The sequence below is a fragment of the Rattus rattus genome, chromosome 8 (genome assembly GCF_011064425.1).
Source record: "Rattus rattus isolate New Zealand chromosome 8, Rrattus_CSIRO_v1, whole genome shotgun sequence".
Taxonomy (NCBI): Eukaryota; Metazoa; Chordata; class Mammalia; order Rodentia; family Muridae; genus Rattus; species Rattus rattus.
This window is the reverse complement of record NC_046161.1, coordinates 70,810,785-70,819,790: the sequence shown is the minus strand read 5'-3', so window position 1 is coordinate 70,819,790 and position 9,006 is coordinate 70,810,785.

Genomic DNA, 9,006 nt, shown 5'->3' with positions numbered 1-9,006 from the left:
TCCAGAGTTCCAGGGTTCCGGTTCTAGCATCCATACAGTAGCTCACAATTGTCTGTAACTCTAGTTCCAGGAGATCCAGCACCCTCTTCTGAACTCTACATGCAACAGACACACATGCTGTACAGACATACATGCATGTAAAACACTCATACACATAACATAATGAAATAAAGACCTTAGAAAGAGCCTGCAGTTGCTTCGTTTGGCTGTGCATTTTGACATGTCGTTTGCAGACTTTCGTTTCTTCAGAGGTGAGGTGCACAGCTTTTGTTAAAATTACTTGAAACACCATTTTAAGGGTCTTGGTAGGGAATATATTTGCTATGCCTCCTTAAATCATCTGTCTACAAATGCCAACATGTCCCCAGAACGACCTTTTGTTTCCTTAAGTAGATTCAAAAAGTGGGACAACAGTGCTCATGACACATGTCAAACATTTTGACGGCTAAGGCCACTTCTTGCCCGTGGTGTTTTGTCTAAATGTGTTGTAAGTTTGATGAAGTCTCTGGCATCTGGAGACTTGTAGAGGGTGGAGGTAAAGTGAGGAGGAGAGCCAAGGCAGAACAAGATGGGAGATGCAAGGAACACTCCTCATTTCTCCTGTATAATTGCGCAGTGAATAGAATTGTAAGTTGTTATGTAAGAGAACAGCCCTTATCTGAGACAGCTTTGCCAGCTCACCAGTAAGGTAGCACACACCCCTCAGAGGCTCTTAGACAGCTCCTGTCCTGGCGAGCCAATGCATGCCACAACTATTCCACACAGCGAGTGCTACTAAGTGAGTGAGGTGATAAAAGTAGGCATGGGATGAGGATGGGTCCTCTTTAAAACCAGTGGTCTAGGAGACCCCTCTTGGGAGATTGGTAAGAAAGCAGTATAAACAGGAAACATTCAAGGCTCGTGGAACAACTAGTCCAACAATGGTTGGGGGGTGGGGGTAGAAGGGAGTAGACATTTGTTGGATGTCTGGGAAAGTGTTCAGCAGAAGTAAGCCAAGCTCCTCATCAATACTGACAACTAAGAAACAGGCCCCTCTGAGGATGAGCTGTGAGAGAGTTCTATACCTTTCCCAGATCCTGGCATCAGGGGTCAGGGTATGAGTCATCGGCTTTTGGAGAACTTTGGCATTCTTGGTTATCACTTTTTAAAAGTCATTTCCCCGTGCCTACAGTATCTTCAAGGAAAAGATGTCCTTCTTCATCACCCTGTTCTCTCTTTTGCCTGTTTTCACTGGTGTGTGTGTGTGTGTGTGTGTGTGTGTGTGTGTGTGTGTGTGTGTGTGTGTGTAAGAGAGAGGGGGGGAGGAGGAGGGAGGGGAGGAGGGGGGGAGACTTCTCAACCCTCAAATCTGGGTTCATAACTGGAGGACTGATTAATCGATATTAATTGATAACTTCACTTTGCTATTTCATCAAGTTGCAAAAGTCTTTTTTCTGTCTGACACTTTCAGTGTATTTTGATTGCTTATGTTCGCTACCCGTGGCCTTCTGGCATTCTCTTTTCCCTCTGAACAAACCCCTGTCTACCTAGTATCCCTGGGACTACACTGTTATAGACAGTGTCATTCCTTTCTCCAGCAACTGTCAATTGTCTTATGATCCCGAGGAAGAAATGGGACTTAGTGGGCCACTGGTCTCTCAGTAGTGGAAGAGTGGAGCCCCCCAATCCTGTGTAGATACCCATAGTTGCTATGTGTTCACGGCTGACAAACCATGCCAGTCTTCACAGTAGCTTTCAAATCACTCTACTCCATTCACTGACTCTTAAAGTCTTTGTGCCTCTGATGGGTGGTGTTCACTGGGCCTAGTACATGGGTGGTGCAGGGTGGGCTGAGAGGGAGGGGTGAGGAGTGATAGAGATGGGCTAGCCACTGAGTGACCCCAGGTCTCTTCTTTGCACATCAATCAGGTTTCTGCATTGACCATCCTCTGCAGAAAGGACTCCTTCAGAATGAGGGATTTTCTGGTCTGTGAGTGTAAACACAGACTCGTAGAAGGCAACTTAACAACAAAGCAGCGGTTATCTCACAAAGCAGCGGTTATCTCTAAAGTGCTCTTGTCCCTGCTGCACCAGCAGACATGCTCTGCCTGATTGTAACATTCTACAGCTATGCAAATCCTGCCCTCCCCCTCCAAACACTAGGCACAGCATCTTTAGCGCCATGAAAGCTAGCCTGTAGGAGGTTTCCAGCTCTGTTCCTTCTTAATTTCTCTGTGTCCTATGGCTAAAGTGGAATCCAAACTCCATTACACTTTCCTCCAGTTTCATCTTAACGATACACCAAACAGCATAACTGTAATTAATTTTAATTCTCAGTCTTCCCGCTGAGATAGGTTTATATGGACACAAAACCCATTCAGGAAACAAGAAAAACGAGTCATGCTCCCATCTCATTGGCATCACTACTGGTGTTGAAAACACAGTTCAGAACCTTCGTTATGATTAACTTAAATGTACAAAAGCGGCTTGCGGAGTGACTAATGCAAATAAGAAATGGAAACACAGGGTTTCAGGAGAATCCCCCAAAGATAAGTGATATCTGTATTGCTTCCAGAAGGTTCCGCTGAAGCTAATCCCTGCTCTTTGAGACCCGGAGTGCTCAGGATGTTTTCCCTGTTCTTTTGGAAGTCATGTGCTTTGTGTTACCACAACACCTCCGCATAATAGAAACAGTGGTGTGCTTGAATCTGAGCAAGTTCTGCATCAAGAATTTGATTTTTAATTAGGCTGCAGTATTTTCTAATGCGTCATACCATAGCTACTAAGGTAGTATATTATGCTATGGTTGTTATTATTATCACTGTTATCGTTATTATGTCATTACCCAAGTATTTAACAGTTAGTAGTGAGCATTAAGAATTTTGCTAGATGGACAATCGTCACCCTCACAAAGCACAGTGAAGAGAACAGTTGGTCTATTGCTGACCTGTGACCTGGGCCGGGAGCACTGTGACAACTCTGTGAGGGAGTTTCTGTTCTGTTCCTTCTTCCCCTCCCACCTTCCCTCCCTCCCTCCCTGGTTCCTGCCTTCTCTTCCTTTTTTCCTTTTATTCTTTTGGGGTTCACATATCCCATTAGCTTTTCCTTCTGAATACTCTGTACTGTTTGCACCGCTGTAAGGATTACTAAACAGTTTTTTTTCCCTTTTTTATTGGATATTTTGTGTATTTACATTTCAAATGTTATCCCCCTCCCCCTTTCTCATACTCCCTGCCCCCTCCCCCTGCTTCTATGAAGATGCTCCCACTCCTACCCACCCACTTCAACGCCCTGGCATTCCCCTACACTGGGGCATCAAGCCATCACAGGACCAAGGGCCTCTCCTCCCACTGATGCCAGATAAGGCCATCCTCTGCTACATGTGTGGCTGGAGCCATGGGTCCCTCCATGTGTACTCTTTGGTTGGTGGTTTAGTCCCTGGGAGCTCTGTGGGGTCTGGTTGGTTGATGCTGTTTTTCTTCCTATGGGGTTGCAAACCCCTTCAGCTCCTTCAGTCCTTTCTCTAACTCATCCATTGCGGTCCCCATGCTCAGTCTAATGGTTAGCTGCAAGCATCCTCATCTGTATCCATAAGGCCCTGGCAGAGCCTCTCAGGAGTCATCCATATAAGGCTCCTGTCAGCAAGCACTTCTTGGCATCAGCAATAGTGACTGGGTTTGGTGGCTGCATATGGGACGGATCCCCAGGTGGGGCAGTCTCTGGATAGCCTTTCCTTCAGTCCCTGATCCATTCTTTGTCCCCGTATTTCCTCCTGTGAGTATTTTGTTCTCCCTTCTAAGAAGGACTGACTCAAACCTTCACAGAAGACCTAATACCAATACTAAACAGTTTGATGTGTAGAGTTCTGAATCATGAGTTGCCATCAGTTCAGTGCATGGATCAACCAGGTCACTAAAGCTGAGAATAACTTCCGATGCACCTCTTTTAGAATTTATTTTTTTTCTCCATGGCAAAATAGTATACATTCAGAAAGAGGTTTCACAAATTAAGATCTTCTGTAGAAGAACCATTCACAGAAAAGCACCTCTGTGAGCTGGGTGTGCTGCTACAAGTCTGTAATTAGAATGGAGGAGGTAGCCAGCTGCTCACCAGCGGTTCCTAGATCACTGAGGGTGGGAGGCGGGGGCTGGGGTAGGTGATGTCAGGTTTAGCTAAGGCTAAACAGCACATCTCCTCTGCCTTACAGCTATCAGCAGGCACCTTGCCAGGAATGTCTGTCAGTCTGAGGCAGGCTCCCAGGACAAAGGTACTTCTGGAAAGAAATGCTAACTCCCACAGGCCAGGTCGTTTTATCTCACCATCTCCAGCAGCTGGGCCTCATTGTTGTTTCTGGGATCTCTGCTCCTACTGGGAGAACAGTCCATCTGAATTTTTAAAGTAGACCCCTGATTCTTGGAGAATGTCAGGCACCCAGGAATTTAGAGGCCTCAGATGTCAAAGGGCTTCAGCTCATGTTTGGACTGTCTGGTGAACACACCTAAGGAGTCCTTCCTGTGTACGTGCGTACGTGCGTACACGTGTTCCCCCCTATAGGCTATTCCTTACACACTTCCGCACAGTGGGAGACACTCCCCACCGTCTTCTCAAATGCCTTAAGGTATGTGCCTTTTTCTGGGTGGTCCCAAATCTTTCTCCCTTCACAGCCTGCCACATTCTCTGGCAAGAATAAGCTTTGTCCCAGGGCTCACCCTCTGGCTCAGGACCCTCTATCTTATCCAACCCCTTTCACATGAGATTGGTCCTCAAAGACCAAATCAAAATGAAAATTTACTTCCATTTTGGGAATCATTCATTTGTTGTTGTTTTTGTTTCTGTTTGTTTGTTTTTTGTTTTTTTAAACTTTTCTTCGATTATAATTTTACTCTTTTTCATACTCTTCATAACATTCAGAAGTGCTTGCCACGGCACTAATGTTATTAAAAGGAGTGTTTGTAGCTTTTGGCTTCTATGCTTTTTTTGTTGTTATTTTTCATTTGGATGCTGTGATATTTAGTTAATATCCATAAAACACAACCAAACCGGAAGTGAAGCTTCTTCCTGGTTGGGAGGTGTTGACTTGCTAAGCACAGACAGGCCCCCTGGGCCAAGGAGTTCCTCTTCCCCTCTTTTCCTGTTCACCTCTCTGAGTATCTCTGCCCTTTGGCTGTTCCTAAATTGCATCATTGTGATAATCCGGTGTCAAATTTCTTAAGTTGATTTAAAAACTCTTATTAAAATCTAAAAGACCAGACCATACTAAGCAGTTTGGAAGGAGGGGGGAAAACAGTAAGCATTTACATAATTTGACTTTAAGCTACAGCATCCCAGAACTCTGAAACTGACATATAGATCCATGAAGAGATCCACGAAAGAGAAAAAGCAAACACGCAAACTCAGAAATAAATGATCTTTTATGCAGTATGGGATTTTTCAATTGACAAATAAGCATTCTGTGCCTTGACAAATATAATGGGAAACATGTCTTTTCAGTGAGTAGTCTCGAGACAAATGAATAAGCATATGAGAAACAAATGCACTCTTACACTACGCACAGACGTTAATTCAAGATGAACTGCGGACCTAGAGTGTAGAAACGAAGGCTATCATCTGCTTAGACAATGTGTTCCACCCAGACCTAAAGCCCATTCTGTGTATTACTACAGACTTCCTCTCCTTTGATCCACTTCCCTTGTCCTTGATGACCTTCAGTTTATGCGGACGCCAGAGCGGCTCATGCAATGTGTTGGGTTTCTGACGCAGGACAAGTGGCTTAAGTGCATATTTAACCTACCAAAGAATCTTCCAGGTTTTCCCAGCATCCCTCAGTACCTTTCTGGACCGGAAGTAGCTGGCTCTACACGGAACTTCCTGCCCAGAAGCTGTGCTTCCTCTCACCCAGTGACTCTTCACAATATAATTCGGTCATTTTGATTCTCTGTCTCTGTCTCTGTTTCTCTCTCTCTCTTATCGGGGTGTGTGTGTGTGTGTCTCTGTCTCTCTCTGTGTGTCTGTGTCTCTGGTCTGTCTGTGTCTCTCTCTCTCTCTCTGTGTCTCTGTGTGTCTCTGTCTCTCTATCTCTGTCTCTCTCTCTGTCTCCCCCTCTCTCTCCCTCTGTGTGTGTCTCTCTCTGTGTCTCTCTCTGTGTGTCTCTGTGTGTCTGTCTCTCTCTCTCTCTCTCTCTCTCTCTCTGTCTCTCTCTCTCTCTGTGATTTCTCTTTCTTCCCCCTTCTCTGCTTCCCTCTGCTCATTGACTTTACTGACGCCCTCCTGTGTGGTCAGTGAACTCTTCCAAGAGCTGCCCCCAATAAACCTTCCTCCATACTTTAATTTGGCTTGAATTGACTCATTTAAAAGACAAAAATTTTATTAGATGAGCAACTAACATTTCATTCTCTAATTTATATGGAAATATATAGAAGGGATCATAAAAAATCCAATATTTATAAAATTCAAGGCAGTGGTAATCCACAAAACCATCACTTGGATTCTTCTGGCTGTAAATATTCTGTGCATTTGTAAAATGCTAGAGAAAGTAATGCCCGCCTGGCAAAATGGCTAAGGTTTAGAAGCAGATGACCTGGAATCTCGTCTGAGGTCACAGGTTTAAGGCTGTTGGTCTAGATTACAGGCGTGCTGCATCCTGAACATTATGGACTGTGGAGAAGGGAACAGCTAGAGGAGGGATAACATAACATACCCATGGAGCAGCTTCACTGCACAACACACCCAGAGAACGGGGAGGATCCAGGTTCTACCTCGAAGCTGGGCTCCAGGAGAACTCTACTCAGGACAGTCCTGAGTTCTCACCTAGTCACTGAGTCAGTGGCCCCTCGCAGGTATAGGGAAATAGAAAAGGAAAGGCTTTGCTAAGAAAAAAGTGGAAAGTGCCTCTTACAGATTTATTTTCTATTTAAAATTATTCACTATTGAATAAAACGATGAAATTTATTATGGGATTTTGCTTCCACGTATGCGTGTGTATACACATCCATATGTGTTTGCATGTGTATATGTGTGTATTTTCATAGAAAGTCTATTATTATTATTATTACTATTATTGTTATTAATTACTATACAAGATCTCACATCCAAAACTCTCCACAGGAGCTAGAATAGCTTTCAGTGAATCCCAGTGACCTGTTAGTCTTCATCTCCCAGATGCTGAGACCATAAACACAGGTCATCTTGCCCAACATTTTTAAGCATTGGTTTCCAGACTGAACTCCAACTGGACTATCTCCCCATCCCCGACATTTTGCTTTCTTATTACATGAAATTTATTTCCTACATCAAAGCAGTATTTTATGGCAGGGAAAAAGGTGGGGCATTGTATCTCATTTAATCTTTATGGAAACGCTCTGAGGAGCATTAAACTGTTAAATTTACCTATTTTCCTGGTGAGCACTTTGAGTCTTCAAGCCCTTACAACACCAAACTGAGGTCTCAGCAGAAGTCAGACCTAAGCTGTGTTACCCACTGTCTCATCTATGCTTTTGCCTTTGGTCCCTACCCCAACTTGTTACTGTTAATGTTTATTATTTCAACCATGTCAGCACTTTTTTCTTTTCAGTTGCAAATGTTCCATCACTTTGTTTGTGTTTATCGATCCAAACATTTGCTTCACTTACGAAGGCCAGACCAAGAATGGGACACGTCAGCATAGCACTTACGAAGGCCAGACCAAGAATGGGACACGTCAGCATAGCACAGCATACAATGGCATCAGAACGGTTATGTTCCATTCATGGAGCTGGGGGAAATACCAAAAGTTGGCCAGTTGCAGTTCAGGAATAGTTTGGGACTTGGTAAAAGCTTGGTTTACCTTATTTTCATCCTAAGCATCAGGTAGAGAAATCATGTGTAATTGCTCATCTGACATAAGCTCCCTATACAAGAAGCTTGTTGCTATTCTTATGAATTATTTTGTGGAAATTCCTCAGTATGGCCTTCCAAATAATGTTTATATTTTAATGTTATCAATATTGACTGGAATGTCCCCCAGTCCTCCCCCCATATCTGAAATCACTATGTTAGATCAGGCATGGCAAACGTATTGAATAACAGCAAATATAAATACACCCTGAAATTATATTGATGTGAAAGTGATATTGCTACCCCATCTTCTAATTTAAAAAGTTAAAGGAATTAAAAAATAATTAGTTATTGAGCAGCTGGAATTTGCTTTGAGGTTAATAAAGTGAATCTGAGATATTCTGGTTTGACCTTCCCATGACCTTAAAGAGATAAGGAATCGTGCTCACGGGGATGTCTGCATTCAGCACCCATGGTGGAGTGGAGTCTGCGTGCAGTGGTGCCCAATGTACCAGCCATTCCATCCTAAGTGTAATGAAGCCTCTCTAAAATTCTAATGACATTGGATATCAGGACTAGATATTAACTTACACTTGACAACTTATTACAATATGTTTGTAATTTAATTTTAGCATCTTGAATATCTTATCATTCTAAATTTCTACTAATCAAATTTGAAGGGAAACACAATCCTTATAAATAAAAATTTAAAGGTAGAAGGGTTATAATATTACTTTTTATTTTCTGTTTATTTATTGAATAAAATAATATTGCTGGTGTTAGCCTGACAGAAAGATTGTCCCATGTGATTTTTCATTCAAGCAAAATATTTGTACAGAATCATATAATACCAGGAACCATGTTATATCTATTAATATAAACTTTCTCTAATTATAAGAAAATATTATTCAGTATTATACTTAGAATATGTTCATTGGCCTTAAGTTGCCAGAGGCATAAGTACTGATAGATGTACTTGTATTAATAGCTTTATATATTGATTATAAATAAACTTAAACATAAATGATTCTAAATAAAGCTAAATTGTTTTGGGATTGACTGGATTATGGTTAGATTCAGTCAGTAATTTGAATGTATGACTTTATCCAGCATTTTAGTCCATATAGATACTTCTACACTTTTAAACCGCCTTGCAGAAATAGAGATAAAGTTGTCAAATCTCCTTACCTACAAGAGATGGGACAGTGTATTCAA